This window comes from Cervus canadensis, chromosome 8, assembly GCF_019320065.1.
Source record: "Cervus canadensis isolate Bull #8, Minnesota chromosome 8, ASM1932006v1, whole genome shotgun sequence".
Lineage (NCBI taxonomy): Eukaryota > Metazoa > Chordata > Mammalia > Artiodactyla > Cervidae > Cervus > Cervus canadensis.
Window position 1 is genome coordinate 66,662,788 of NC_057393.1, and position 14,225 is coordinate 66,677,012.

The 14,225-nt window shown below is 46.7% G+C and overlaps 1 long non-coding RNA gene across 1 annotated transcript; it reads right to left on the minus strand.

Annotated features, from left to right (window-relative positions):
• Positions 1–371: 371 nt before the first annotated feature.
• LOC122446450 lies at positions 372–9,839 on the minus strand. The gene is made up of 5 exons (XR_006270874.1): positions 9,702–9,839; positions 8,471–8,540; positions 7,810–7,945; positions 4,953–5,117; positions 372–690 (listed from the first exon to the last, which is right to left on the minus strand). It is a non-coding gene; the product is annotated as an uncharacterized LOC122446450 (long non-coding RNA).
• Between the last annotated feature and the right edge of the window lie 4,386 nt (positions 9,840–14,225).

Consider the following 14,225-nt stretch of genomic DNA (forward strand, 5'->3'; position numbering starts at 1 on the left):
AAAGCTGAAATTCTGAAACCCATTAATAACTCCCCACTTCCCCCTCTTTCCCAAGACCTGGCACTCTCCTTTCTGTCTCTGAGTCTGACTACTCTAGATACACTGTATTAGTATTAGTAGAATCATACATCTGCCCCTGCAGAGTATCATAATTTTATTATTCTCTGGAGGGTAGCTCCCCTTTTAAGTTTCTTAGGGGACTTCCCAGGTGGTCCAGTGGCTAAGATTCCTCACTCCCAATGTGGGGGTCCTGGGTCCAATCCCTGGTCAGGGAACTAGATCCCGCATGCTGCAACTAAGAGTTCACATGCCACAAGGAAGATCAAAGACCCCTCATGCCACAACTAAGACCTGGTGCAGCCAAATTAAAATATATATATAATTGAAAATACATATGTAATTTTTAAATACACAACTATATAATGGAGACACTTGCTATTTTAAAATATCTCAAGGTATAGCCTCTAAAGAAAAAATTAAGTTTCTTAGCCCATCCTTCGAATCAGTTTATTTTGCTTTCTCCATCTTGTGTTTGCTTTCGCAACTCCCTGCAGAATGCTTGTGTTACTGCCTGGCTTTGCACCCACTGTTACTGTATTTAAAGAGAAGACGTTCTGGGTCTGGCTTCTTACCTGTGTATTTTGAGGGTAGACTGTGAACAGATGAGATCTTTCTCAGCAGCTCTGCAATCTGTTAGGAGAAAGATAAGGGAACCGAACTGAACCAAGTGCACATAGAAACACTGTGGAAATAAACACATGACATGCAAATGGGAAACTGCTCTGTTGCAAAAACACAGATGGCTAACCTCTGGTTGCCTGGAATGATCTGATCTCATTCAGGGCTCACAGCGACCCGTAGGTAGATTTCACAGTTAGAAAAATCCAAGGCTCAGAGCAACGGTAACATCAAAATTCACACAGTCAATAAGTAGTGGATTCAAACCCAGAGCTGTGGACTCCTCAATCAGTGCCCCTTACTTCCTGCCAGCTGCCACCTCCCAGGCTTACCCCAAGGCCCACTCGTCTCCAAAGAGAGAAGTGGACCCATCCCTCACTTCTAGTCACTTCACCCCCTCTTCCTCCTGGTCCCTCTTCCTCCATCTCTGGAATATGGAGCTCAGCAGGGTTTGCTGACTTCCTGGCCCTCTTTAAAGTCCTCCAACAGGCTTACCTACTTTCTCCATGTTTTAAGGGAGTTACTGCTGACTGCCCAAGGGGCAGCTAGTTGGGGGAATTGGAAGGTTCCAGACATCTCACAAAGCACAGTCGTCACTGGCCTTCCTGGAAATGCAAGTGGCATCAGGCCTGCCTGCACTGTCACTTCCACAGAGCGCCCTCTTGGCCTCAGGTCCTGGGCAGGGTGGAGGCCAGGCTGGTCACTGGGCTGTGGTGTGTAAGCGCGACTTGTCTTTGCAGAGCTTCTGTGCTCTGCTTAGCAGTGCTCTCTGTCTGAGCCCCTGTTTGGCCATCAAGGGGACTTTTGCTGGGTGTCAGGAACCCATGGCCACTTCTGAGTCACTTCTAAATTTTCTTTGGCTCACGCCCTGGAATTTCTCCTCTCCCTACCCTCTGCTGCTCTGACTGAAGCAAGAAGACAGATTTCCCCTTCCAATCTTCTCTGCTATTAGGTCCTCCTTGGGATCCAGTCTCCTTACCCACTGTGGAAGCCCCTGTTGGGGTGCCCAGATGTCCCCTGCCCTCCTTCCAGGTGGGCCTGAAACTTAGCTCCATCCAACTGGAGTATCACATCCCTGGGCATAGGGACTGGCTCAAGGATTGAATAAACATATGACCCAAACTGGAATAAACACTGTCTGTTCTTGGGATTTTTTGGTTGAGTGGGAAGGAATGTCAGCTTTTTTTTTTTTTTTTTAATTTTTTTATTAGTTGGAGGCTAATTACTTCACAACATTTCAGTGGGTTTTGTCATACATTGATATGAATCAGCCATAGATTTACACGTATTCCCCATCCCGATCCCCCTCCCACCTCCCTCCCCCATTCTCTGTTTCTTCCCCAGTGCCCAGCCCGACACGTGTCTCATGCATCCCACCTGGGCTGTGTCTGTTTACCATCGATATATACTGCTGTTCTTTGAAACATCCCCCTCACCTTCTCCCACAGAGTTCAAAAGTCTGTTTTGTATTTCTTTGTCTCTTTTTCTGTTTTGCATATAGGGTTATCGTTACCATCTTTCTAAATTCCATATATATGCGTTAGTATGCTGTAATGGTCTTTATCTTTCTGGCTTACTTCACTCTGTATAATGGGCTCCAGTTTCATCCATCTCATTAGGACTGATTCAAATGAATTCTTTTTAACGGCTGAGTAATATTCCATGGTGTATATGTACCACAGCTTCCTTATCCATTCATCTGCTGATGGGCATCTAGGTTGCTTCCATGTCCTGGCTATTATAAACAGTGCTGCGATGAACATTGGGGTGCACGTGTCTCTTTCAGATCTGGTTTCCTCGGTGTGTATGCCCAGAAGTGGATTGCTGGGTCATATGGCAGTTCTAATTTCCAGTTTTTTTTAAGGAATCTCCACACTGTTTTCCATAGTGGCTGTACTAGTTTGCATTCCCACCAACAGTGTAAGAGGGTTCCCTTTTCTCCACAGCCCCTCCAGCATTTATTGCTTGTAGACTTTTGGATAGCAGCCATCCTGACTGGTGTGTAATGGTACCTCATTGTGGTTTTGATTTGCATTTCTCTAATAATGAGTGATGTTGAGCATCCTTTTCATGTGTTTGTTAGCCATCTGTATGTCTTCTTTGGAAGAAATGTCTGTTTAGTTCCTGGCCCATTTTTTGATTGGGTCATTTATTTTTCTGGATTGAGCTGCAGGAGTTGCTTGTTTATATTTTTGAGATTAATCCTTTGTCTGTTTCTTCATTTGCTATTATTTTCTCCCAATCTGATGGCTGTCTTTTCACCTTACTTATAGTTTCCTTTGTAGTGCAAAAGCTTTTAAGTTTCATTAGATCCCATTTGTTTAGTTTTGCTTTTATTTCCAATATTCTGGGAGGTGGGTCATAGAGGATCTTGCTGTGATTTATGTCGGAGAGTGTTTTGCCTATGTTCTCCTCTAGGAGTTTTATAGTTTCTGGTCTTACATTTAGATCTTTAATCCATTTTGAGTTTATTTTTTGTGTATGGTGTTAGAAAGTGTTCTAGTTTCATTCTTTTACAAGTGGTTGACCAGTTTTCCCAGCACCACTTGTTAAAGAGGTTGTCTTTTTTCCATTGTATATCCTTGCCTCCTTTGTCAAAGATAAGGTGTCCATAGGTTCGTGGATTTATCTCTGGGCTTTCTATTCTGTTCCATTGGTCTATATTTCTGTCTTTGTGCCAGTACCACACTGTCTTGATGACTTGTAGTAGAGTCCTGAAGTCCAGGCAGGTTGATTCTCCAGTTCCATTCTTCTTTTTTCAAGATTACTTTGGCTATTCGAGGTTTTTTGTATTTCCATACAAATTGTGAAATTCTTTGGTCTAGTTCTGTGAAAAATACCATTGGTAGCTTGATAGGGATTGCATTGAATCTATAGATTGCTTTGGGTAGAATAGCCATTTTGACAATATTGATTCTTCCAATCCATGAACATGGTATGTTTCTCCATCTGTTTGTGTCCTCTTTGATTTCTTTCATCAGTGTTTTATAGTTTTCTATGTATAGGTCTTTTGTTTCTTTAGGTAGATATACTCCTAAGTATTTTATTCTTTTTGTTGCAATGGTGAATGGTATTGTTTCCTTAATTTCTCTTTCTGTTTTTTCATTGTTAGTATATAGGAATGCAAGGGATTTCTGTGTGTTAATTTTATATCCTGCAACTTTACTATATTCATTGATTAGCTCTAGTAATTTTCTGGTAGAGTCTTTAGGGTTTTCTATGTAGAGGATCATGTCATCTGCAAACAGTGAGAGTTTCACTTCTTCTTTTCCTATCTGGATTCCTTTTACTTCTTTTTCTGCTCTGATTGCTGTGGCCAAAACTTCCAACACTATGTTGAATAGTAGTGGTAAGAGTGGGCACCCTTGTCTTGTTCCTGATTTCAGGGGAAATGCTTTCAATTTTTCACCATTGAGGGTGATGCTTGCTGTGGGTTTGTCATATATAGCTTTTATTATGTTGAGGTATGTTCCTTCTATTCCTGCTTTTTTGGAGAGTTTTAATCATAAATGAGTGTTGAATTTTGTCAAAGGCTTTCTCTGCATCTATTGAGATAATCATATGGTTTTTATCTTTCAATTTGTTAATGTGGTGTATTACATTGATTGATTTGCGGATATTGAAGAATCCTTGGGAATGTCAGCTTTTGAGATGACACCATCATTGGTCGTCATTTTTCCAAGAGGCAAAGCCATGGATTCAGTCACACTTGATGATTCTGATCCCCCCCATTCTTCCCCATTACTTGAGAATAAAATTACTTCTTAATAGAATTGATTGTTACGTACTTTTAATATAAACTTACTGTTTTAACCATTTTTAAGATACAGTTCAGTAATATCACTCATGCTCAGTGACTCAGTGTCCGACTCTTTGCAACCCTATAGACTGCAGCCCATCGGGCTTCTCTGTCCATGGGATTTTCCAGGCAAGAGTACTGAAGCGAGCTCCCATTTCCTTCTCCAGGGATCAAACTTGCAATTCCTGCATCTCCTGCATTGGCAGGTTTCTTTACCACTGAGCTATCTGGGAAGTGACATTAAAGACATGCATATTGTTGGGTCACCATCATCACCAACCATCCACAGAACCCTTTTCATCTTGCAAAACTGAAACTCTATACCCATTAAACCATAAGTCCCCATTCCCTCCTCTCCAAGCCCCTGGCAACCTCCCTTCTAGTTTTGGTCTCTACGTATTTGACTGTTCTAAGTACCTCCTATAAGTAGAATCATGCAGTATTTGTCATCTTGTGACTAGCTTACTTCACTTACCATAGTGTCCTCAAGATTCATCCATGTTGTAGCAAGTCCCAGAATATCCTTCCTTTTTCAGGTTGAATAATATTTCATTGTATGTAATACTCCATTGTGTTTATCGATCCATCCACCGATGAACATTCGGGTCCTTTTGCCTTTTGGCTGTTGTGGATAATGCTGCTAAGAACATGAGTGCACAGTGGGTACAGCATCCCTGGGAGGTGTGTCGGCTTCAGCAGCACAGCCACGACTCAGGTTCCAGGTATGACCTACTGCAGGCTCTTATTCACTAAGACCATCACAATCACTCACTGATTCATTCATAAATACATTCATTCAAAACACACTGTTTAGTTTCTCCCCTATACCAAGCACTTCCTGTGACCATCCGTTCTCAAGGGCTTCTCTGCTCTCCCCCACTGACCAGGTGGATACACTGTATGCAGACAAAGCTGGCAGCTTCCAGACTCTGGATCTGGCCAGCCTCCATCAGATGCAGCTCGAGTCTGAGACAGCACGGGGGCAAGGGTCAGGAGTGGTCAGCAACACCACAAGGCCTCCTGCCTGCCTGCTGCCCAGGAGATGCTCTGCCGCCCTTGGCAGAGATGGGAGCCACAGAAGAAGGTAACCTCACACAAGACTGCCCTCTCACAAGAGTCCTCAGATATAAATGGAGGAGCTGGGCTAAGTGATTTTGAAGTCCTCTGAGAGCTCCTGTTCTCAAAAGTTCCAGGCTCTCCTGAGCTAAAAGTTCTAGGCTGCTTCACCTCTCTGGGAAGGTTGGTGTCTTTTTCCTAAGATTCTACAAGTGCCAGACTTTCATATTTTGGCAACTGATTTAAAAATCTTCTTATGCTTCAATACTTTTGCATATCAGGGGGGAAAAGGACTGCCCCAAACAAAAGGACATCATTAGCCTCCACTCAAGTTACAAGAGTGTACTGCCTCTGGTGATAAGAGGCAGAGTGCTATTTTCACATGTTATTTTTCATTTTAAAAATAACCCACGCTCATTGCAAATATTTGGAAAACAGAGAAAACTGGGAAAAGTAAAAATAGAGTCAAAACACTAAAGAAAACTACTAGTATATTTTTAATGTATTTTTTCATTCTCCAAGTCATAATGGTAAATAAAAGAGCATCGTGCATTAAAACGCGCTTTAAAATCTTACACTCCGGTGATTTCCAGAATCCCAATACCAAGTATTTCTGGGATCCTATGATTCAAACACCCTAAGATTTCACAATTTTAAGATTTCTTGGCTTCAGGGAGACCAGAGTCCTCTTTTCATGCCCTTGTGAGCTTCCACTTGGGCAGAAGGGGTAGAGAAAGGGTCATCCCATCCTCACAGCTCCCAAGGACTTGGTCAGGTTGTCTAAGCATCTCATTCATGCCCACACCACCCCTCTGAGGGCCCCCCGCCTCCTCTGCACCCTTCCCCGCAACTCACTGAGGGTGGGCTCTGGTGCTTCCTCTCATAAAGTGCTTGGGGGAGCTGGCTGCTCTGGCGCCTCAGCCACCATGGCCTTGGCAGAGCCTGACCCGTGAAGCGCTGGCCCAGGAGGACCACACTCTTTCCTTCACTCACCCATGGGGGCTAGAGACACCTCCAGGTGGGTGCTGCCCACCAGAACCAAAGGTCTAGATTAGGCTGGCGGGGCAGGGGCTCTGGGCAGACCGAGAGGACTCACCCAGGAGCTCAGGCTTTGGGCTTTCCCAAGGTAGGGTCAGAGGACTGGCGGTGGAGGAGGGTCTGTGCAGGCTGCGACCCACCTCCCCATGAAAGAATGTCATCCTCTGCTAACAGCTAGGGTGGCAGCGCTGGGGCTGGGGGCTGGGGGTGCCTGATGGGTGCCTTCTCTCTGCCGTTCTCCATCCAGGCAACACCCAGAGCTTGTCTCTTTATCTGGGGCCAGCTCAGTCAGGCTCCTCCAGGCAGAGCGTGCAGGAAGCCCTGGCAGCGACTGGGCAGCTCTCCCCTACCGCCACCACCGGCCAGGCACGACAGGCCCGGCCGCCTTCCCACCCCTGGTGTTGTCTCGCCTGTCCCTGCCACCCCAGCCTCTTCCTCACTCTGGGTTAGGAGCCACCCAGCTCTGCCATAGCCCACTGGGTGACCCCGAGAATGTACATACTTCCTCCCGGGGCCCATCACCCCATCTGCAAAGTTGAAGGTCCAGACAATTTTCAGGCTCCCTCCAAGTACACAAATGCTTAACCTGGCTCCACGGGACAGGAGTGGGGTCTGCTTGCAGGGAGGCCCTACTCCAACTATCCCAGCACAAATACTTGCCTCGTCAACAAAGCTGCTAAAGCAGAGGTGACTTCTCTACTGCCACCCAGATGTCAGTGTGTGGTTCCCGCTCCTTGAGCTCCTCACTGCCTAGAATCTCTGCGCAGTTTGGTGCACTCCTCAGAATTCCTGTGACTTCCTGGAGTGTGGGGGGGTGGGGGGGCCGCTTGCCCAGCACCTCATTCTCTGCCCTGCCCCCCTCCTACTTTCCAGGGCTATGCTCACTATTTTATCTCCAACTGTGCATCGTTTCATTTTTCTCAATTTTTACCAAAATAAACACAAATCCTGACTCCTGCAAAGTCCTTAATGTGGTGGGGGGGGGGGGTGGACATTCCCCAAGGACTGAGGGGACAATGCCAAAAAATAAACTATTAGACCCATTAAGCAAACTGTATCCCCCAAAGTCCCCATCCAGCCATTCCTCACTGTCCCCACTGCCATCTCGGTCTTGTGGTTCCCCCACCCCTTCTCTACAGCTGTTTTTTCTCCCCATTAAGGGTGCTCACCATGGTTACAAAGGGCCCCTTCTCCAGCCTCACTTTCCACAGTGCCCCCAGCAGCACAGACCTACTTACTCTGTGATATAAATTCTGCTGCTCCCTTAGAAGGCAAAAGCGGTTGCAGTCATTTGCTCTCAGTGACGTTGCTCTCTTCTTCTGGTCAGTGGTGATCACTTCATCAAAGCCTCTCAAGATTCCTTAGTGAGCTCCCCTAGTTACATTTAGAACAGCATGATGTTTTCATACATTTGAATTCCAAAGAGTTTTTTCTTTCCTGCAGCACCATGCTGAGATAAAGCACAATCCTGCAATTCGGGGCCTCGGGGAAGAATGAGATTTATTAACCTGCAACCTGATGGAAGCTTCATGCCAGCCTGGCAGTGCCCAGCATGGGTGGGAAGGTCGAGGGGCCACAGGAGGAATACTCTACCCCAGGACAGTGAGTTGAGACCAGTGCACCCTGAAGCCCCAGCCCTCCCAAACTTGGGTGCGAGGCTGCCTCCAGCACCCCTCTTCTCCCTGCCCCAGCTCCAGCATGCCCCCTCCCACACCAGCAGAGGCTGCCATGTGGCGGCTCTATTCAGGAGCCTGCAGAATTGAGGGACCACCTCTCCTCACTGTTTACCCAGCAGATGCCCCTCACCTGTCTCTGCCTGACCCAGGGTACTTGGCCACGTCCCTTCACTCACTGGCCTCCTGGGGGTAGAGTACAGATGCTCCGGGACAGAATCCCCACCTGGGCTCCATTTCAGCTCCGGATGGCATCCTTGGGCAGGTCTCTTGACTGAGTGCATCTGTGTCCACGTCTGTAAAGCAGAGGCAAACAAAGAACCAGGTTACCTAGAGAAAGCACCTCACAAACTGGCCCTCTGCCAGTGTCAGACCCGAGCACAGTAGCAGCGAAGGACATCATCCCAGCTCCCGGTTCAGGTCTCCTGCCCAGTATTGAGTCCCCTGGGACTCTGGGACCCTCTATTCCCCTGCCCATGGCTTCTAGGTGATAAATCCTTGAACTGTCCCAGTTCCCATTGTCTAAAGATTTCTGGGGCTCCTGGAGACATAGAGACTTGGGGGGCTTGCTGCCTCTGACCCCAGCTCTGCCCCTCATATCAACCCAGATGCAGAATTTGGCTCCTGCACAAATCACCAGGAGGGATCCAGTCATAATAAGCATTGGGGATTTCTGGAGATTTTGCAGTTTTGTGGGTCCTAGGGAAGAGCTCTGCTGTTAGTCCCTGGCATTCTACCACTAGGCGCCCCCCCCATCTCTCTTCTCCCATTGCCAGAAGCCCCCAGATAATACCCTCGCTCACAGACCATCATTCCCAACCTTCGGCAGTGTTCATACTAGGCGACCCTTGCCTTGAATCAGCATCCTCCCAATGGATGTTACCAAGGGCTCTCCCTGAAAGGCACCTCCCTCCACCTAACTGCCCAGAAATAGACGAACCACTCCCCCCAGTTCCCTCTGCCCAGGAGAGGACCCCAACCAGCATCCCTGTGCGTCTGAAAGCCTCTCTCACCCGTGCCCTCCTTCTGCCTTCTCAGTCTGCACAGTGTGACCCGGCCCGCGCACACCCCCACCCCTTCTCAGGCTGCCTCTGCTCAGTCACGTAGGAAGTTCCCTGATGTCAGCAGCCCGCAGCAGGACAGCCTGCTGGAGACAGATGTTCCTGTGCCCCCGGCCATCCGCAGCCCCCGTGAAAGTGCTGCATGGGACCCTCACCACCACTCTCCCCTCAGGAGGCTGGGGGAGCGGGGAGTGAGGCTGGAAACGGCAGCTAACACTCACGTAGCACTTACCATGTGCATACACTGTCCTAAGGGCTTTGCATGGACCGCAACTATGTATGCAATGCAGGCAAAAATAAGCCATTTAATCCTCACTCTAACCCTGTGAAATATGTATTATTATCCCCATTTTATAGATGAAGAAACTGAGGCTCAGAAAGGTTAAATAAACTCACCAAACGTTACACAATGAGTGACGGAGTCGAAGCTAGAACCCAGGGACTTTTCTGGTGGTCCAGTGGTTAAGATTCATGCTTCCAATGCAGGAGGTGCGGGTTTCATCCTTGGTCCGGAAGCTAAGATCCCACATGACTCACAGCCAAAAAATCAAAACATAAACAACAAAACAATATTGTAACAAATTCAATAAAGACTTTAAAAACGGCCCACATTAAAAAAAAATTTTTTTAAGAGGTAATCACAGTGATGCTTCTGTTTAAAAAAAAAAAAAGAACTAGAACCTAGTACTGGTAATCTGGTCTCTGCTCTTTTCCACAGGAGACTCCTGAGGCCACACCCCCATCACCTCCCCAGGCCTATGCTCCTCCTCCTGCACAGACAGCACTTAGACTTTTGATGGGACAAAGGGTGGGAAATCACCAGCCCAAGAGACTTGAGATCTGTCAGGAACATACTGTGTGACTGAAAGCAAAACTTGACTCTTGGCCTGGGCCCTGCCACCACTGGCGTGGTTTGGGAATAGCCATTTGCTCTCTCTGGGCCTCAGTTTACCCATTTGCACAGGTGGATCAGACATCAGTACTGTCTCCTGCTGCTAATCCTATATGAATGGAAGGCCTAAGCTTCCTCTCACTGATCCAGCCAGTGACAGTCTTCTCCAAGGAGACATAACCTCCAGCTGCAAGACCCAGTGGGCTCCCCACCCCCACCCCTGGCTTCCTGCTGCCTCTTGGTTTCTAGGGCCTGGCTCCCACGGAGAATTTTGGGAGCCCTGTGGGGCCCTGCAGGGAGGCAAAGAACCCACCACCTCTGTGCATCCCTGTTTACTTATCCTGCAAATGCAGCATTTATTAAAAGCAAGTCCCACTGTCATGGGCTTATGGTCTAGGGGGAGGACAGGCCTTATTCAGTCACCATGGAGATCAACCCATAAGTGCACCAAGTTTTCTGAAGCAGAGGTGGAGAAACATCCCCTGAGAAAGACCACCAGGGCCTCAGCAGCCAGGGGAAGGACTCTGGTCTCCTCCCTAAGGGTGATGAAAGCCAGCAAATGGCTTTAGGCAGGGCCTCTGTGAGGCAGAACTGAACCAGGCCCCAGTCCAACTCCCAGCTCCCTGCAGGTCTCTTTTATGTTACTATCCATCACCAGAATTTTAGTAGCAACCATAATCCCTCACTTGCTAAACACTTTCATAGACACTGTCTCCTTTGCTCTAAACCAACCTGTGAGTCATTTCATATTCCCTTTTTGCAAATAAGGGAGCTGAGGCTGGAAGGGGGGTGGTGACTGGGCAGCCTGCACATGAAGCCAAGTGCTGGTGTGGAGCCTGAGCTTGTCCTGGGCCTCTGAGCTTAGGCGGGTACCCTCTTGCCTCCACTTCTCTGGGATGAGGCGCTGCCAGCCCTGGGTAGTCACCTGCTCCCAGGGAGTCCTAGCAGCAGGAACATGTCCCTTGCCTAGAAGCCTAGGGCTTGGCCTGGGTACCTCTGGCTGTCCTTACAAATTACTTGCACATCATGCAGCCAGGAGTCCCAGAGGCCTCTATTGAGGCCTGTTGGGAGGCAGGGGGTGAAGAGAGAAGGACACAAATAAGAAAAGAATCGTTACTCTCCTCCAGCAGCCTACCTCCTAGGTAAGCAGAGACACAGCACTCAGCACCTCAAAGAGTGATGAGCAATTCTGATAGAAAGAAGTATGCCCATTTTACAGATTAGAGTCTAGGGCTCAGAAAGGTAAAATAACTCTTCCAGTTCCACTCAGGTGGTAAACGGTGATGCTGGGAATCAAATGGGAGAGGGGAGCAGATGTTTTCTCCAGGAAAACAGTACAGTGTATTTGCAGAGATCTTGGGTGAGACATCTCCCATTACCTTCATTATGTGATTTAATATTTTCTACTGATACAGAATTTGCATATAGGAGAATTCACTTTAAAATGAGTGTGACCACCACAATCAAGGTACCTCTGCATGTCTAGTCCTCCACAAAGTCCTCCCATGCTCACTCACAGTCAATCCTCCCTCCCACTCCCAGCGCTGGCAACCAGTGATCTGTTTTATCTTTTCCAAAATCTCCTATGAAGGGACTCACCTGGTGTGTAGTCTTTGGGGCCTGTCTTCTCTCAGCAGAACGCTCTGCAGATCTGTGCATGTTGATGTGTGCACGTACATATGAGTGGTTCACACCTTTTTGTTTGTGAGTAGTATTCCATTTTATGGATATGTCACAGGTTATTTATCCATCCACTATTTGGTAAATATTTAGGTTGTTTCCAGTCGAGGTCTATTTTGAATAGAGTTGCTAAGGGACATTTGCATACAAGTTGTTTTGTGGACAAATGTTTTCATTTCCCTCATGTGATTACATAAGGCAGTCATCACTGAGTTGTAGGTAAATGTATGTTCAACTTTATAAGAAGCAGACTGAATGTTCTAAATGGATGTACCACTTTGCATTCCTACCTAAAAGAATGAGAGTTCCAGATGCACAACATCCTCCCAACACTTGATGTGGCCAACCTTGTTAATTTTAGCTGTTCTGTGCTGTGCTTAGTCGCTCAGTTGTGTCCGACTCTTTGCGACTCCATGGACCATAGCCTGCCAGGTTCCTTTGTCCATGGGGATTCTCCAGGCAAGAATACTAGAGTGGGTAGCCATGCCCTCCTCCAGGGATCTTCCCAACCCAAGGATCAAACCCAGGTCTTCCACAATGCAGGCAGATTCTTTACCATCAGAGCCACCAGGGAAGCATTTAGCTGTTCTAATGGCTATGAAATAAAATCTCTTTGCCATTTAAATTCCCCTTTCCCTAACAACCAGTGATGTTGCATATCCTTTCCTGTACCTATTTGTCATTGTACATTTTCAGTAAAGTGTCCAAATCTTTTGCCCATTGGGGGGGGGGCATTGTTTAAGAACTCTTTATACATTCTGGATACAAGTCCAGGATCAGATATATTATGTGAAAGTATCTTCTCCCAGCTTGTGTTGTTGGTTGGTTTTCTCCCATTGTTGTTTTTGGTTTTTTTGTTTGTTTGTTTGCTTTTTGTTTCTTGTTTATTTATTTTGCCTTTTCATTTTCTTACCACTGTCTTTTTAAAAGTAGAAGTTTTTAGTTTCGATCAAGTCCAATTTGTCAACATTTTCTTTTATGGTTTGTGCCAGTTTAGTGCCATCTTTGTCTAACCCAAGGTCACAAAGATTTTTTACAAACATTTTTCCTCTGTAAGTTTTTGGTTTTAGCTCTTACCTTTAAGTTGATCACCCATTTTGACTGAGTCAATTTTCACATATGATATGAGGTGAAAGTTGAGGTTTCTTTCTTTCTATACAGAGCTTCAATTTTTCTAACATCATTTATTGAAAAGACTATCATATCCTGACTGAATTACTTTGGCATCTTGTTAAGAACTCATGTTGTGTGGGTCTATTTCTGGGTTTTCTATTCTGTTCCATTGTTTTGTGTATCTATTACACCAATGCCAAACCATCTTAGTTAATGTAGCTTCACAGTCAGTCTAGAAATCAGGTAGTATAAATTCTCCCACTTTGTTCATTTTCAGAATTGTTTTGAATATCCTAAGTCCTCTTTATTTCCATAAAAATTTTATGATCAGTTTGCAATTTCCAAAGAACACGCAGCCGGCTGGAATTCTGAGTGGAACAGCATTACCTTTACAGGTCATTTTGAGAACTTGACCATACTGAGACTTCCTTTAGCTATTCTTACACTTCTCTGAGCAAGGCTTTCTAGTTTTCCGTGTACAGGTAGCCTGCGTCCTGGTGCACTGTGAATCGGAATTGCTTTCTTAATCTGCACTCTCAGACTTAGTCAGAGCCCCAGAGGGTCCACTCAAGGCTCACCTGTCCTGCCCCAGATCGTCCTCTTGTGCATCCAGCTGAGGACCATGGACAAGACTGGATGAGTAGGTGCAGGCTCCCCTTGGGCACAGAGCTCCCAATGATTCCAAACTGTCACCATAACCTTTAAAAGTGGGTTAAAATTTCAGTTGCATTTTCTTACCTGCTTCTCTGTTGACCACTTCCTTCCATGCTCTGCCAGAGGTAGATGAGCATGTGGAGCCTCTCTTTCTTTCAGTCACCCTCTGAAATTTAACCCACCTGCTTACCTTGAAACCTCAGCCCCGTAACAGGCTAAAAGAGGCATGACACTGCAGCTTACTGGCTTCTTATTGTAAGGGTAGAACTGATGTCCTCCTGTAGTTTTCTACATCCTAAGCAGGGTATGGGTAACTTTTGGTCGGGGCCATGGCCTGGGTTTCCAAGAGCAACAGGACCCACAGGGATGAAAGGGCTACAGGGAGACTGGGAAAGCGGCAGGATTCCACAGGTGGAGGCTGGGGACTTCAAGGAGCCCAAGCCCTGACTCTGGTCTACTGTGGCGCAGCAACAGCTCATCCATCCTCCACGCTGACTGGATCCCTCAAGCCCATTCCAGGAATAGCCCAGTGACCAACGTCACCCCCAGGAGACCCCTCATCCACCATCTCTTGCATTTTC